This window comes from Lagenorhynchus albirostris, chromosome 8 (genome assembly GCF_949774975.1).
Source record: "Lagenorhynchus albirostris chromosome 8, mLagAlb1.1, whole genome shotgun sequence".
In the NCBI taxonomy this organism is placed as follows: Eukaryota; Metazoa; Chordata; class Mammalia; order Artiodactyla; family Delphinidae; genus Lagenorhynchus; species Lagenorhynchus albirostris.
The window spans coordinates 57,158,330-57,176,553 of NC_083102.1; the positions used below are offsets into that span (position 1 = coordinate 57,158,330).

Here is an 18,224-nt window from a genome sequence, read left to right on the forward strand (position 1 = left end):
CACAGCAGTTAAAAATTTAATTCTAAAATTCATGTACAAGAGAAAATGCAAAATGGTAGCCAAGACAATATTTAAAAACAAAAGATGGATTTTCCCTGTGTGACATTAAAACATCTTATAAAGTATAGTAATTAAAACTCTGAAATTGGCTAAGGAACAAATACATCAGTGAAATTAAATAGATAATACAGAGAATGGCCCATGCATAGTTGGGAAATTAGACATGATAGATGCAGCATTTTATATCAGTGGAGAAAAGACAGATTATTCAATAAATGCTTTCTAGGCAACTGTCTAATCATTTTGAAAAAATAATTATATTCTTCCTTATGGAAATTATAACATTAAATTCTGGATGGATTAAATATCTTAATGTAAAAGACAAAAAATAAAAATAATAGAAGAAAGTAAAAATGGTTAAGTTTATGTCCTTGAAATGGGGAAGATCCTCTGACACCAAAAATTGATGTTTGACTGTATCAAATGTTAGAACTTCTCATTGATGAAATACATCACTAATAGAAAGAACGATAAAGACATATGAAGAGAAAATATTTGCAATGTAATGATAAAGGGTTTTCATCAAGAATATACAAAGAATTTCTACAAACCAATAAGAAAGGACATGCGGTACAATAACAATTAGCAAAAGAAAGGAACAGTCAATTCATAGAAACTACAAATGGTCAATGCAGATGTAAAAATGTATTCATCCTCAATAACATTCAGGGAAATAACATTTCAAACAACATATTCATCTATCATATGGTCAAATATTAAAAGGTTTAATGACATCAAATGTTTATGAGGGTGTGAGGAATGCGATACTCTCATACAGTTTAAAATTTCAAATGCTTATAACACATTTCCCAGGAACAATTGGGCACCTACCCTGAAAAGGTACTATGCCTGGGAATAAGGTGACATAAGTAAAAGTGTTTGTTACAAAAAGGTAGAAATAGCCTAAGTATCTCTTAGAATTATCAATGTTATATTAGTAAGAAGCAGTTAAAAAGGAGGGTTTGGACTAACATGCTTAAATTTTTTTAATTAATTAATTTCTGGCTGCGTTCAGTCTTCGTTGCTGTCATTGCGGTACGTGGGCTTCTCATTGCAGTGCACGGTTTCTCTTGCAGAGCACGGGCTCTAGGCGCGCGGGCTTCAGTAGTTGCAGCACGCAGGCTCAGTAGTTGTGGCTCACAGGCTGTAGAGCGCAGACTCAGTAGTTGTGGCGCACGGGCTTAGTTGCTCTGCGGCATGTGGGGTCTTCCCAGACCAGGGCTCGAACCCGTGTCCCTTGCATTGGCAGGCGGATTCTTAACCACTGTGCCACCAGGGAAGTCCGAACATGGTTAAATTTCTAAAAATCTTTTATTGAGTTATAAAAGTATGTTGTAGAAAGGTATATGTAAATCAATATCATCTATACATTTCAAAATCTCAAAGGAAACTATTTTCCATGGATACATATATGTGCATATTAATATTTTAAATAGTCTGGAGAAAAGGGTCACCAAACTGTGGCTTGTCTGGTTTTGTAAGGTCTGTGGCTAAGAATGGTTTTTAAAATTTTAAATGGTTGAAGGAAAAATCTGAAGAAGAAAAATAGTTTGAAACACATGAAAATTATGTGAAATTCAAATTTTATTGTACATAAAATTTTATTAGAATACAGTCACAATCATTTGATTAAATTTTGTCGATGGCAAAATTTAATGATACTTTAAATTTAAATGTAGCCTGATGCTTTCAGGTTACAATGGCAGAGTTGAATAGTTGGTATAGAGACAGTAAATATAAGCCTAAAACTTTCCATTAGTTAATTAGTATTTAATTAATAGAAAACATAAGCCAAAGTATTTACTGTCTGGCCCTTTTTCAGAAAAAGTGTGTCAAGCCCAGAGAATAAACACAAACTAATTATAGTGGTCAAAGAGACTTCTACCCTTAACGTTAATGTTCTGGGTTTAAAACAGAATGTTTTCTCCTTGTGTTGGTTGGATTTCTGAAACAAATCAGAGTCTTTAAAAAAGAGAGAAAATGGGGGGTGGGAGGGAGGTCCAAGAGGATGGGGATATATGTATACAAAAAAAAAAAAGAGAGAGAAAGACATTGTTGACTCAAGCAAACTGAAAAAACCTAGGCTCAAGGTAACTTCATCTGTGGCTTGACTCAGTTTGGTTCTACTTCCCCTGGGCTGTTTCCATGCTCAGGCCCAAATTTTTCATAAGAGGAAATTGCCAGCAATTCCTGGGGCTTGGTTTCCCTATTTGAATCTGGAGAAAGAAGCCAGTTTCTTCATCATAGTAATCCTACCCAGGATGTTCCAGTTAGGGAAAGGGGCTGGCAGTCAGAGCAGACAAATTGAGAGGGAGTAGTAGTTCCTCATTAACATTTCTTATAATTTCCAGTAGATGGTCATAATAAAAGCAACTGACGTGTACTTAGTTTTACTATTGCTTTTAAATTCTCCACGGACCATGCACCCCTTTACTGTCTGCACCTGTGGCGGACTTCTGGTAGCCTGTCTTTGTTGAGCCACTGGTCCTAGAAGGAGCCTGAGAATTGCTCCAATTAGATTACTAAGTAGTTAGGTGCCCAAGTGTGGACCAGAAGAAAGAAATGACAGTGGCCAGAAGAAAGCAATACACTGATTGACTGAGAGCTCAGCACCTGTAGGGCACTGACACCATGAAAACTAAAAGTCTCAAATAAAACTTGGGACTGCCACTAAAAGAGGGAGAAGATGCCAGAGAGGCAAATAATAAGGATGTCCACTGTAAATGTCTATCTATGTAGTTAAACATTCATGCTTTTAAAAAGAAAAAAAAGCATGTGTTTGGGATCTAGATTCAAATCCTCTAATTTACTAGTGATGTTTTCTTGGAGAAGTTCTTGTTCTTATTCTTTCTTGGAGAAGTTCTTGTTTCTTGGAGAAGTTCTTCTTCCTCTATAATAAGTTGTACACCATAGGCTCATTTTTGAAGGTTAAAAAAGATTAGATAGGTAGATAGTCTGCCTAGCATTAATACTTGGTATATATAGCAGCTGTTTAATAAATGTTATCCAGTGTTATCTATCATTGTGCTAGCAATATAACATAAAGCCAACAACACCCAAAGCCACTGGTAATTACAACATCAGTTATAAGGAGAGGTTGATGAATGGCAGGTTGTTCCATGATCCGAAGTTAACTTTTGTTTCCTTTTTTCCCCAGCTTCTATCATTTCATGGGGCAATGGTTTTGATGTCGCTAGTCTATAATAATTTGTCTACAATAAAAGTCGTTTCCCTGAAGATTGCTTATCTCTTGTGAGAGAGACCGATTGCACTGATGGCCCAAGTAACGGTCTCCCTATATCCATACTCTTTAAGATATGACTTTGAAATTCCTATTTCCCCATTACTCAAATAAGAGATTGCCTTCTGACTTGTTTGGCCAATAGAATGTGGGGGAAACAACAGTGTACCAGTTCCAAACCTACATTCTCAAGAGATCTCATGTACCTCCACTTTCTCAAAACCTGGCCTCCACTATTAAGAACGAGCCTGGTTTGCAAATGAAACAACAGACAAAGGATTAGTCTCTAAAATATACTAACAGCTCATGGAGCTCAATATCAAAAATAATAAACAATCCAATTAAAAAAAGGGCAGAAGACCTAAATAGACATTTCACCAAGGAAGACATAACAGCTGGCCGAGAGGCACATGAAAAGATGCTCAACATCACTAATTATTAGAGAAATGCAAATCAAAACTACAATGAGATATCCCCTTACACCAGTTAGAATGGCCATTATCAAAACATCTAGAAACAATAAATGCTGGAGAGGGTGTGGAGAAAAGGGAACCATCTTGCACTGTTGGCGGGAATGTAAATTGATACAGCCACTATGGAGAACAGTATGGAGGTTCCTTAAAAAACTACAAATAGAACTACCATACGACCCAGCAATCCCACTACTGGGCATGTACCCTGAGAACACCACAATTCAAAAAGAGTCATGTACCACAGTGTTCACTGCAGCACTATTTACAATAGCCAGGACATGGAACCAACCTAAATGTCCATCAACAAATGAATGGATAAAGAAGATGTGGCACATATGTACAATGGAATATTACTCAGCCATAAAAAGAAATGAAATTGAGTTATTCGTAGTGAGGTGGATGGACCTAGAGTCTGTCATACAGAGTGAAGTAAGTCAGAAAGAGAAAAACAAATACCATATGCTAATGCATATATATGGAATCTAAAAAAAAAAAAAAAAAGAGGTACTGATGAACATAGTTGAAGGGCAGGAATAAAGATGTAGACGTAGAGAATGGACTTGAGGACATGGGGTGGGAGGGGGAAGCTGGGGCGAAGTGAGAGGAGCATCGACGTATATACACTACCAAATGTAAAATAGCTTGTGGGAAGCAGCAGCATAGCACAGGGAGATCAGCTTGGTGCTTTGCGATGACCTAGAGGGGTGGGATAGGGAGGATGGGAGGGAGGCTCACAAGGGAGGGGATATGAGGACATATGTATGCATATGGCTGATTTACTTTCATGCACAACAGAAACTAACACAACATTGTAAAGTAATCATACTCCAATAAAGATCTATTAAAAAAAAAAAGAACAAGCCTGGGCTAGTCTACTGGGCAATGAGGCACCCCCAGTTTCTAGTTAGTTGATGCTTGATTTTGTGAGGGAGCCCCATCTAGATCAGGAGAGCTGCTTACCCAACCTGCAGATGACCAGATACGCATGAGTGAGTCCAGCTGAAATTGAAGAATCATCTAGCTGCCATAGATGCTTGAACAATAATAAACAGTTATAATAAATAGTGATAGCAAACCAATTCACCTTGTCTATAATATGCACTGGACTTTCACACATTTGCTTTGTCTTGAAATAACATGTTCAGTTTCCCCATTTCTCTCTTGTAGTTCTTTAGTTAAGAAATATTTAACTGAGTGTGTAAAAAATCTAACAAAGAAGGAGATTAAATCTCTAAATTTTGAGAAAATTAGGGTCAACTGGGGCCCAACTTTTGGTTGGCCTTTTTGAGTTCATGAGCAAAGGTTTGTGCCTTTTTCTTCTGTTTTTGTTGTTACTGTTGTCGTTCAAGGAGGGTAGAAATGTATAAATAGCCAGGCAAAACGTGCATGATTTTTTTAAAAAAACTGTTAACCTTCAAAAAAAAAAAAAAGAAAGAAAGAAACTAATACTTTTACTTTCTTTCCTTCAGGAATTGTTGTTTTCCACCTGGGATGTTCTCCACAGTTTCAGGGAGAATTGGTTTTAGTTCTATTCCCCCAACATCTAACTCTTAGACCAGTATGTGACTGAGCATCTTTCACTTTAATTGATCTAATTTGCACACATAATTCTGATGGAATTATTCATTGTAAAGTGTACCTTTGGGCCTCCCAGAATTCTGCCTTTTTTCTATGAATCCATTTCATTAATTTACCCGCAAATTCTCCCTTTCTCTAGAGGCTTCTCCTGGTTATGTAAATACTTTTGTACAGATTTTTCATTACAAACCGTTCTGAAATATTGTGTTCTCTCATTTTTTTTCCTGCTTAGATTTGGACATAGACCTTGAAGCTACACAGTTGAAGTTTTAATGATCTCTTTTTCGGATAAATCGGAAATATTTGTCATGTATCTGCTTCACTTCAGTCAATATAGCTCACTTTACTACTGCATCAGCTTTTAATTATTTGTTCCCATGTTTCTGTCCCTCACAGACTGTGTACTTGCAGAGGACAGGGTTTTGTCTGAAATACAATGGATATTCAATTAATATTTGAGGAGAGAGGGAAAGAAGAAAGGGAGGGAGGGAAGAATTCAGCGCCGGTGCACACATGTAACTATGAATATAAGACTTAGAAAACAAAGAATAATCATACTGCAGATATTGCAGCTGGGCTTATGTTCATAAGCTTATGTATATGAGCAGGGAGGACCCATCTTTGGTACAGCACATCACAGCTGCCACTCTGAGTCTTGTGCTAGGAGTCTTGTAGACCAAGGTACTTTCGCAGGCAGGTAGGAAGTAGGGTAAGTAACTTGTTACTTTTAACTGGTACCAGCTGTGCAACACCAGTCCTTAGATTTGGACATAGACTTTGAAGCTTCACAGTTGCAGTTTTAATGATTTTTTTTTCTGATAAATCGGAAATATTTGTCATGTATCTGCGACATCAGTCCACAACTCAGGCTGCCTTTTTGACCCTTGATGTTTATTTTAACGCCCCTTCTCCTGGCTGGTGAGAAATGAGGATAGCTCAACTCTTTCCTTCCTGCCTGCCTCCCTCTTTCCTCTTTTTCCTTCTTTTCCTTCCTGCTTTTTTCTACAAAGATAAAAGGTCTTGAAAAAGTCTCAGGACGTACAGTTCTAACTTATATGCTAAGTATACTAAATACATGTCCAAAAACTGTTAATTTGGTTCCAGTTACAGAATTAGCCTGATTTTATATACAGCTAATCAGACTTGGATACTTACAATTGATTGATTTCAGCAATTTTGTATCCACGAAGAAAACATCATGACTAATCAGTTATGCTCAGTAGAAGAGACCCAGACAGAATAAAGAGGAAACTCTGTAAATTGGTGAATTGTCCTCATAGTACCTCCTGACCTAGATTGGATTATATCTTGAAATATTAATATTCTGGCTAACAGTGAGGTGTGACTCATATAGGCTAACAGTGAGGTGTGACTCATATAGGCTGAATTGAATATGGATGAGTTTTATTAAGGAGCTAAATGATTTGCAGCAAATAAACAGCATTATACATGTTGGTGCTTATTCCTGGAACAGATGTAATCATCGGGAAGAGAGAAAGCCAACGTGTGTATTAGGAAGGAAGTAGTTTGAGGTACTACTGCGTAGGGGCTAGATTTAATTTACTTAATGATATGATGTCATACTCTAAAAACAGGACAACCATCTAAAAGAAAATTCTCATGACCCTAACCTTTTGCTGGTTTGAACATAACCTGCATGTTAAAGTGTATTTTCTTACCATCTGTCATAAAGCAAACTCAGGATAATTCTCCCCATATATGGTACCATGCATTTCAATCTAACAGAGCCACCTAAGTCTGTGGACAGTCAGTGATGGAAATGGAAGCTGTTTACTTTGATGGCACTACTACTCCTGAATCATTTATCACTGCCAATACTCCACAAAACTACTGCGACCCCAACACTGTTGATAAGTTACTACATTCTGAACCTGCTACCTTATTTCTGGCATGCAGTGACATGAACTCAGTATCTAACTTTCATATTAGTTTTCTTCTCTGTTGGTAAATGGTTATTGTTAATGTTTACTATGTACAATGATGATTGTAATAAGTCAGAGGCACCTATCTTTTGCTCCAACCTTCTTATCCATACACCTTTGCCCCCTCCACCTGGGGACCTCAAAAGGCTGGAAGAGTGCTTTTATTTTCTCAGTTGTTACCTTACTTCCAACTTCACTCCACACCTCTGACTGCTCCCACAACCCCTCCAGAAATCTATCCAGAGTCTAGGGCCACCTTGGCCACCTTTATCTATAAGATAACTTCTACAGCATAGAACTGACAGGAACACGAGGGCCAGCCTTCATATTCTAACGGTTTAACATCAAATGATTTAGAGTGTCACCTCAGATTATAATGCTAATCCTAGCCAAACATGGTTTTGTCAAACTGTTTTCTCTCTGCTCTCCTGTCTTCTCCTCTCTTCTATTTTTGATCTTGAAAATTTAGAGAAAATTTCCGTAGGAAAAAAAAGAGTAATTTTAAAGATCCCCTCTCCCTCTAGCCTCAAGCCTTTTACCCAAATCTAATGTCCATAGGTCTTTTAGCTCTAAATGTCCCTGCAAGCCTGCCAACAAAGAGCAGGGAATTGAGAAGGTTCAAATTTCAAGTTGTAGAAAATACTCGAAAGGATTCTATTTCCGATAACTAGAAGCTAGTGGGGTAGTTAGTGTTGCCTATAATTTGGTAATATAAGATGTTTATTTAAGTCATTAATTCTGAAACAATAGCCTCAATTTGAGGAAATTTTTTTGTTGTTGAAGGTTAAAAATTCTTACTATTCATATTTATATTATTCTTGCATGGGAAAAATTGTGCCCCAAATCATGCCAAACAGTTAACAGTTATCTCTGGAGATAGAATTACTGGGGATATTCGTTTCCAGGTTTATATTTTTCTGTAATGTTTTAGTTTTATATAATATGTATACTAATATTTTTATAATCAGAAAAACAATGAAGACATACTATTAAATGCCAAAAAAAAAAATGCTACCTAGTGGCATGCCAGGGTCTGTGAGCTGTATATTGGATATAAGCTATAATTTATTCTTTAGGAGCTGACAAAAATTTAAAGATAGGATTCTTCTGTTTCTCTTGCACATTTTAAACACATACTAATTGAACTCGGTCGTTAGTAAATGTCACAGAAATATTTACTGTGTTTACCTGCTTGTGGGATTGCTGGGGGCAGCGAGCTGAGGATAAACCCTTAAGTCTGGGAGACAGAGAAGTAATTACTCGTTTGCCTCTAAAGTATATGGGATAAATATGTGTGTCTCTAAGTAATTTCATTTTCTGATTGACAGGTGTATAATGAAGAAAGAATTAAAATCCAAGGAGGAACAGAAGAAAAGTATGTACAAAATTCTATTTCCCCAGGCTCACTATATTGTCTCATAAGGAAAGATGGGTCTGACTGCCAGTAACAGTCTTAAAGAAAATAATCAAACAAGTGAGACTGAGGAAGTAGCTTTCTCACATAGGTTCCAGTCTATTAGGTAATATGGGATAATTTAGCTAATGATAATTATGACGATGCCAGCGGCTATGTAGTAAATACTTATTCAGTGCCAGGTACTACTAACTCATATTATCTTGAAAATACCTCTATTGGTAAGTTAGTACTCACCATTGTTTTTTTCTCATCCCTATTTAACCAACACAGATGTTGAGATAGAATTGGAGCTAGTATTTGAAACAGTCATTTTGACTTGCAAGCCGGTATCCGCCGATACTTTTATACACTGTTTCTATAGAAATTGAGAGTAGATAGCAAAAACAAACAACCATCAAGCAAAAACCCTTTAACCATATAAGCAAATCAAATTGAAAGTGATATTCTTGAGCTTGATCAATCACTTCATTTTGAATAGTTGTAAGATGTTTCCAAAATCCAGAACCAGTTTACCACTATTAAGCATAATCTGAAAGAAGCCCTGTGACCGGTGAAGGAAATTTCACGTATACAAGGAACTGTGTCAAAAAATTAATGGCAGCACTTTTTTTTTTGTTTTTTTTGTTTGTTTGTTTTTTTGCGGTACACGGGCCTCTCACTGTTGTGGCCTCTCCCGTTGTGGAGCACAGGCTCCGGACGCGCAGACTCAGCGGCCATGGCTCACGGGACGAGCCGCTCCGCAGCACGTGGGATCCTCCCGGACCGGGGCACGAACCCGTGTCCCCTGCATCGGCAGGCGGACTCCCAACCACTGCGCCACCAGGGAGGCCCCAGCAGCACTTTTTATGATAGTAAAAATAGGTGTTTTAGGAAAGCTTTACAAGAGGTGTGTGAATAACTAAAATATGGTATATGCCATCAATAGAATACAAGGCAGTAGTCAGAAGTAATTAATTAGATTTAAATATAGTAGCATGAGCAGATCTCAATAACTTGATGTTGATTTTAAAAAGCAATAAACAGTATGGAATTCATATACAATGTCGGTTGATGTAAACCCCATCCACATAATAATACGTTATATTTTTTAAAGGTACACAGATATCCGTCAAAGGACATTCATTAAATAAAGAGAGAGTGGGTACCAAAGAGGAAGCAAGGAATAGGATTGAGTATGGGGAACTAAGGGAGAAGAAAAAATAATATAATAAAACAAAAATGGGGACTTTTCAGGAGACTAATAATTTAATCAAATCAATTTCATGCCTCTGTGATTTTTAGACAAACATTTTTATAACAAAAGACCCCTAAAGAGGGGACTAAAATGAGCGTGGTATATTTAGAAGATTTGTAAAGCTACCAAGTTTTAAGCCAAGTTTAGGATTTATAGACGTTCTGGTTTGAGAAAGGATGTTCCAGGGAAGAAGCATGTCATGGTCAAGGCTGGAACAGGAGAAGGATGTGTGAAAATTGTATGGGACTTCTTCTGGCAGAAATTTAATGAAAAGTTGACAGGGTGTGACAATAGATGAAAGCATAAGGCAGAGTCCCTTATAATCTGTCACTAGGGCTTTTGTTTTGATCTTCCCATAGTTTTGGAGGCCTTTGGGAGTACCCGGGGACAATTAAACAGAACCTGATAAAAAGGAGAGCCTTAGAAGAGAAATTCTTGAACACATAGGTGCCACTCCATTTCTTTCAGAAATCATGGCTATCAGAGGTTCCATGACATTTAATTGGCCTGAGACACTGATAATAAGAGAAGTCTTCCAAAAGTACTAGGAATTATTCTTCCCCTGAAACATAAAACAAACAAATAACAACAAAACAGAACAAAGCAAAACCTTTGGTGGTTGTTTCAGGGAACAACCATTCAACCCACAACAGGAGAAATTATTAAGGGGCCAGCAATTAGAAAAAGACCTTACAGGGTTCTCTATTTCACCAGCACCTAGTACAGGCCCTGAAATTATTAACACCTTTTCTTTAAGTTAAAACCTTCCTTCACTGGAAAAATATTCTGCTTTAAAAAAAAAAAAAGTACTTTGAGTCACTTTTGAAGAAACTAAATTGGCAGGGAAAATTATGAAGGGTAGTTTGACAATGTATATTGTTTTAAAATGTCAATATATATATATTTTTAAACATCTTTATTGGGGTATAATTGCTTTACAATGGTGTGTTAGTTTCTGCTTTATAACAAAGTGAATCAGTTATACATATACATATGTTCCCATATCTCTTCCCTCTTGCGTCTCCCTCCCTCCCACCCTCCCTATCCCAGCCCTCCAGGCGGTCACAAAGCACCGATCTGATATCCCTGTGCTATGTGGCTACTTCCCACTAGCTATCTACCTTACGTTTTTTAGTGTATATATGTCCATGCCTCTCTCTCCCTTTGTCACAGTTCACCCTTCCCCCTCCCCATATCCTCAAGTCCGTTCTGCAGTAGGTCTGTGTCTTTATTCCTGTCTTACCCCTAGGTTCTTCATGACATTTTTTTTCTTAAATTCCATATACATGTGTTAGCATACGGTATTTGTCTTTCTCTTTCTGAGTTAACTTCACTCTGTATGACAGACTCTAGGTCTATCCACCTCATTACAAATAGCTCAATTTCATTTCTTTTTATGGCTGAGTAATATTCTATTGTATATATGTGCCACATCTTCTTTATCCATTCATCCGATGATGGGCACTTAGGTTGTTTCTGTCTCCGGGCTATTGTAAATAGAGCTGCAATGAACATTTTGGTACATGACTCTTTTTGAATTATGGTTTTCTCAGGGTATATGCCCAGTAGTGGGATTGCTGGGTCATGTGGTAGTTCTATTAGTAGTTTTTTAAGGAACCTCCATACTGTTCTCCATAGTGGCTGTACCAATTCACATTCCCACCAGCAGTGCAGGAGTGTTCCCTTTTCTCCACACCCTCTCCAGCATTTATTGTTTCTAGATTTTTTGATGATGGCCATTCTGACTGGTGTGAGATCATATTTCATTGTAGTTTTGATTTGCATTTCTCTAATGATTAATGATGTTGAGCATTCTTTCATGTGTTTGTTGGCAGTCTGTTTATCTTCTTTGGAGAAATGTCTATTTAGGTCTTCTACCCATTAATATTTTTTAATTCAAGAATTTAACCCTCAGGAAATTTCTATTTCTAATTTCTAAAGAAATAATTAAATATGAACAAAAATATATGTGCATAAAAATATTCATCATAATGTGATTATAACAGCAAAAAATGAAAGGTAGCTAAACGAGCAAGAACAAAAACATTAGAATTAGGCGCTTTTGTTTGATGAAATGCTATTAAATCGTAAAAAATTTATTTAGAAATATTTAATAACATGGGAGAAAAGCTCCGAATATATTGGCATGTGAAAAAGGTTATAAATATACACCAACATTGAAAAAAACTTAAATATTAACAGTGTTTATCTCTGAATGTGAGAAAACATGCAAAATAATTTCTTCATTCTTTCTTTTCCAAATTCCCTTGAGTAATTGCTGAGTTTATAAAACAAAATAACACGTTTTTTAAAACTATAAAACTGTATTGAATAAATAAGTTAAATATTGCTGAAACTGGTCATTTAAATAATTCATAAGCATTCATTTGTTAAAATATATGTTTGAATTCCTCCAGACAGTCTTTAAGAATAGAAATTTTAGGTATACATTCAGCCATATTTTGAAAATTATCCAGGAATAGTCAAGGTGCATATGCTACATGGATATGGAAGATTGGATGAAATAGAAACAACCAAATTAAAAGTGAATTTTACACCCTTAATGAATTAAAGAAAGTTGAAAATGCAACAAAATCTACGTTTTTGTAAAGCATAGTGAAGTACCTTTTTCAAAAGAGATTTATTCTAGTTTATACACCAAGCCTCAGGATGGACTCACACACCAGTTCACTGCTCAGTAACCAGGGCCCTGCTTGAGCGCCAGGTGCACGTAGCGGTGTTTTTTGTTTTTTTTTTTAAAATAACAGATAGCAAAAAGAAGAAATAGCTTGCTCTGGAAATTAAGAGGGGAATTTAAGGAAAGAAAGAAAGGCTATGAAGGTGATGAACATAACCTATTAAATGCTGGTCATCTTCTGTTTTCTTATTTCTCCCCTGGGGTTTTTAAACAAAGTATCCCCAACAACAGGTACTATTACATTCAGCCATGTCACCACCTGCAGAATTTCTGTCTAGCAGGAATCAGAGTATATTTTCATTTGCAGGAACCAATGCGTTAATCCTCAACATAGAAAAATGAGCCACGAAGTATGACAGATACAAAACACAAATAGAATGTTGACTTTTCTTGCTTAGATGATAAATAGCAGCGTCATCTAGCTTGATTTCAAGAGATAGTACCGTGGAAGGTGCTCACCAAGGGATAAAGACAATCCTGTAGATTCCTTCCCTTGCATTGAGTGCTTCCAAGGCCAGATTTGTGTATTTCTGGGGTTCCTCAGATTACATATTAAAGTGAAAGGTAACTTATTCCTGTGGTTTGCTCCATCAGCTACATATGCCTACCATCTATGAGACAGAGTGCGCATGCACTGCCCTATTTCTTAGAAGTTTCAGGAAGTGCTCTGACGTCAAGATGCCAACAGATCAGACAAATATTTTCTGTCCCCAAACAAAAGGAAGAACATCCCTCCTCACTCTTATTTGGAAATTACCAGCCAGAAATCCCGTGAGAGTGGTTAGATTCTTTCATAATGTCGGAAGACACTAAAAATAAAATCATTGCGCATCATGGGAATATGTGAATTGTAATTTTCACACAACTTTCCCAAATTGCAAGACTTCTGCTGCCAGAGAAGAAACACCTATGACTTTACCAAGGACTCAGAGGCTTGGAATGCACAATGACCCATTCAAACTGAAAGTGAACATTTAGGTTGATGTTTCAAGTAAGTACCAAGTCAGACTAGAAGGCAATAAAAAATCATATGGAAACTTCATAAATATAAAAAGGGTCAGACTGACTCTGAGGTCTAAATGCCAAATGAGAGTCATCTGTGGCCTCCTGAAACTTGTTTTTCTGTTTTAGTAAATGGGGCTGGGATCACTATACTTGTGTGAATACAGTACCTCTCTGAAATGCCACCCTCATTTTTTTCAACATCGCCTTGGCATACTTTCAGCTTTTACTTCTGTAGTTAAGTTTGAAGATCATCCAATGTAGAGAAACTGAAAGGATTACGTTTTGACAAATAGGCAGCTGGAGGAGGAAGAAAGGAATTGCCCTGAACAACAAAAATCATTAAAGACACAGAGGATGGAACAGGATCTGTTTTCTATCTCCAGCAGAAACAGGTAAAGAAAAAAAGAGTTTAACTGGCAAACGGAAGATTTAATTTAGATGTCTTGAAGATCTTACAGGTTTGCCAGCTACTGATAATCGCCACCTTTTTTAGTAAGAGCTAAAGGCTTTAAATGCATCATAGGTATGAATTTCACGTCACAAACCTGAGTATGTAGCAAATGTGATTTTCGTTTTTGCCGTAACTGTCAGATCTCTGATTTGAGCTCTGAGCCTGCCTCACGTAGGCAACTTAGCAGTGTCGTTTCTGATTTCTTTTTCTTTTCAATACAGTGATTTTGTTTGTCCGTTCTTGCCTAGAGGGTCAGAAACTGTACAGTTTAATCTTCCTTCCAGGTTTTCTCTTTCTTCTGTTACTCAAAAGCCTGCAGGAACAAGACCAGGTGAAGCCTGGCATGCTCTGCACCCTTCCACTAGTCCAAACAAGTCCTTCGCCTTCCTCCGGGGGCTGGCTTGGTCTTCAGGCTCCTAGGATTTCTCCTAGCTCTTGACCAAGCTCTCTACCCCATAGCGCATCTGCAGTGTCCCCCCCATTTAGAAAACTGAAGCTGAAACATTTAATTGGCCTTGGTGCATTCCCTGAACTCCTCTGAATTCGTGCCTTTTTTTTCCTCAGGCAGTTTCCTACATCTAATTTTTAATCAAATACTACCCATTCTTCAAAGCTCCCCATATTTCTCCCTGATACCCTCAACCAGAAGGGAATTTTCTGAATTCACAGTCTGTCCCTCTCCTAAGAACTCTGTCACCTTCTGTTAGCACACACATTCACCTGGCATGCACCTCTGCAGGTGGAACCCTTGTTGACTGCGGGCATCTATATGATTGGGGCAGTGTTCATTCTGATTGACTCTTGGCTATGTCCTACCGGTTGTTTTGCATTTTTAATACCACATCTGCCTTCTGCCCTAGATTATGATAAATTATATCCATGCCTTCTTCTCCTATTGTAAAGTCCCTGAGGAAAGATAAATGTCTCAATTTGATAGTTCAATTCCTTGCACATAGTAGGCAATCAAATATATTTACTAAATGAATCCTCAGGTAATACTAGACTAGGCCACAACACTGCCCATGGTATAAGAATGAAAAAGGCAGGAGGTATCATTCATCATTGGCATATAAATACAATTTCCTTGCCAGCGTTACTCTTTTCTGTCTACTCCCTAATGCCTACTTAAAGTCTCATAATTTTTAATTTGAGTAAAGAACCAGTGGGGTACTTTTGTTTTAATTTGTGGAGAAAAAAATAAAATAAAATTATTCAAACTTTGCTCTTCTATCACTGACAGTTAATAATATCACTGTCATCATAAAGGGCATATTTAAAAGTCATTTGAGAAATCCATCTTTTCCCTGATTTAACATCACGTTTTAATTCTGATTCGCTCTCAGGAGGATTAAAATTCACCAGCCACTCCGTCACTTTTGTGCTCCTCCATTACCATGATATAAAAACAGAAATAGTAAATACAGTATAAGAATACTTACAGAATGTATATATATATATATATATGTATGACTGAATCACTTTGCTATACAGCAGAAATTAACACATTGTAAATCATTGCCCAAAGAACTGGCTTTTGTTTCAGAAACATTAAGTGAAAACAAAATAAAATAAAAATGAGTCAGACCCGCCCTATGGTAGACACTGAAAAGCAAAATTTTTCTTATCACTTTAGAAGCCTTAGTTTGTGAGAATAGATGGAGATGTTGGTTAGAGGGCCTTGCCTACCTCCTAGCTAAAAGACTTGTGTTTACACCAGCTTTCCAGAACATGAATTCAATTTCCTGTCTTTGCAATGTTACAAATGAATATTTGAGGCACCCATGAAATCACCTGCAAACTGTTGAAACTATGTTAAATCCACAAAAGCCAGAGGCCTGCTATTCCAGCAGTCACCAACTAAACACTAACTTTAAGCATTCTCCATGTTTAAGTGGTTATTGCTGCTACCACCACCCCCCTCCCTTCTCAACTCCCCAAACTCCTGAAGGAACTGCCAACCCCCATTGCCATCCTCAGCCTCCTGGAGTCGAGTGTTCAGAAGAGCTCAGCACTCGGAGTTTAAGATTTGATGAGGTTCAGAGAGCTCAATGTCTGGAACGGGCTGGGCTCTCCATTCAGATTCATAGTCACGATTCTCAGAGCATGGGCCACAGTCAAATGCAGATTTTTGTTCCTGATACCTGACCTACTGAACTAGACCTCCTAGTAGACCAACCCGGGAATCAGCATTTTAACTCCTCATATGATTTTTTTAATATAAATTTATTTATTTTGTTTATTTTTATTTTTGGCTGTGTTGGGTCTTCGTTGCTGTGTGTGGGCTTTCTCTGGTTGCGGCGAGTGGGGGCTACTCTTCGTTGTGGTGCACAGGCTTCCCATTGCGGTGGCTTCTCTTGTTGCGGAGCACGGGCTGTAGGCGCGCAGGCTTCGGTAGTTGTGGCACGCGGGCTTAGTTGCTCCACGGCATGTGGGATCCTCCCCGACCAGGACTCGAACCCATGTCCCCTGCATTGGCAGGTGGATTCTTAACCACTGCACCACCAGGGAAGCCCATCATATGATTTTTTAAAATTAAAAACAAAAAATTGCCATGTTAGAGATACTGTGTAAATTTCAGATTGCCTACAGTCCCCGAAAAATACGCTCCCAACATAAACAATTTCAGTCAAGAAACCAAGGTTGCCTTCCCAAGTAGTGCCTCAACCTGGGTAAAAACGTTCATGACGTTTTAACCTGCACATAGAGCAGAACTAAATTTTTAATCTCAATACAATAAACCAACCTTTTAAAGGAATATTTAAATGATTTCTTTGTTTCCAAAAAAACCCAAGCAAAGAAGCCCCTTTGGCTATTGTTAAACCAGAAGCCCCTAAATCAGGATGACCCTGGTGACTATGCAACCATAATGGGGCCTGAGAAGGGGTTACCTTTGCCCGGCTCTGTCAGACCAAAATTATTCAGATAACTTTTACACAAATAGCACATCTGTAGTGAACATTCCAGCTATATTTGCTGTCAGCAGCCTTGAATGATAATTGCAATAAAAATATATACTCTCATCAAAAACCAAATAGAAGAGGCTACTGTTTTTCACTTTAGAGCTGAAAGATTGTATTTTAGAGAGGAATTGAAATCTTTTGTTTTTTAAGTAGCACATTATAAAAATCACTTAGAGCATTTCCTTATTCAGTTTTGTGCAACTAATAGTTTCTTCAAGTTAGTTAGGTGACTGCTAGCAATTAATTAGTAAGATTAACATTGTTTTTATTGATCAGCCTGGCAGCAGTGATTGACAACATTAATATAATTGCTTTATTTCTCAGAAAACCTTGACATAAGAACCTAATGGTACTGGGAAGCAGTTGGGAGAGAAAGAAAAATAGATTATATGCTTTAGATTGGGCCAATTACCTTAATATTCTGCCTGGGCTTTGAAAAGTGAATTAAGGGCTAAGAATTCCTTCCCTTAGGCGCTAGGAGCTTGTTTTTCTGTCCTTCCCCAATAGCCAGCGTGACAGTGAATCTCCACAAACGACAGAGAAGAGGTGACTCTATGCTTTGAGCTAGGACCCTACATTACCGTTTCAATTATAATCACCATAAGCAAATAAAGAAATAGTTTATAACCAAAATTTGAAAATTCAAAGTTCAGTGGCTACATTTAACATCTTTTCTGATGAAATCAGAGACCAAAATGGAAAGAAGGACAAGTTTGCTCTGCCTTCTACCTCTCTAAAATTCCAGTGAAGTTGCATATGTTCTTTCCTATTTGTCATTCAGGTATTGAATCAATATTGGTGATGTCCCAGAATGATTCTGGATCTGGCTACAGTATTATAACTGTAAGTCATCCTTGTTCAACGGTTACTAGGAAGAGAAGGTAAGAGGAAGAGAAGGTAAGACCTGAGGATCGGGTCCATCTTGTGACCCGAGTTCTTGTAGTTCTTGACCAGAGTTCAGTAGTTCCTCTGGGAATTCAATAGAAACCTTCAGTCCTTTGTTGTACTTGACCTACTCCTGCCAAATGACTAGCTTGTTATTGTACCCAACCTGTCCTTCAAAATGACTGTTAACATCTTTATCAAAGCTGCTGAAAATTTTAAAAATAGTTTTTCATTTAGTTAAAGGGGAAAATAAGTGTAGGTTTTGTTTGGATATTTGCT

General features: G+C 37.5%; 1 long non-coding RNA gene across 1 annotated transcript in view; it reads left to right on the forward strand.

Annotated features, from left to right (window-relative positions):
* LOC132524250 (uncharacterized) overlaps positions 1–17,888 on the forward strand; it is a 93,864-nt gene extending 75,976 nt beyond the window's left edge. Inside the window, exons 2-3 of the long non-coding RNA XR_009541830.1 lie at positions 8,624–8,670; positions 17,842–17,888. This is a non-coding gene — a long non-coding RNA (uncharacterized LOC132524250). The remainder of the gene's footprint in view (positions 1–8,623; positions 8,671–17,841) is intronic.
* Positions 17,889–18,224: the final 336 nt, after the last annotated feature.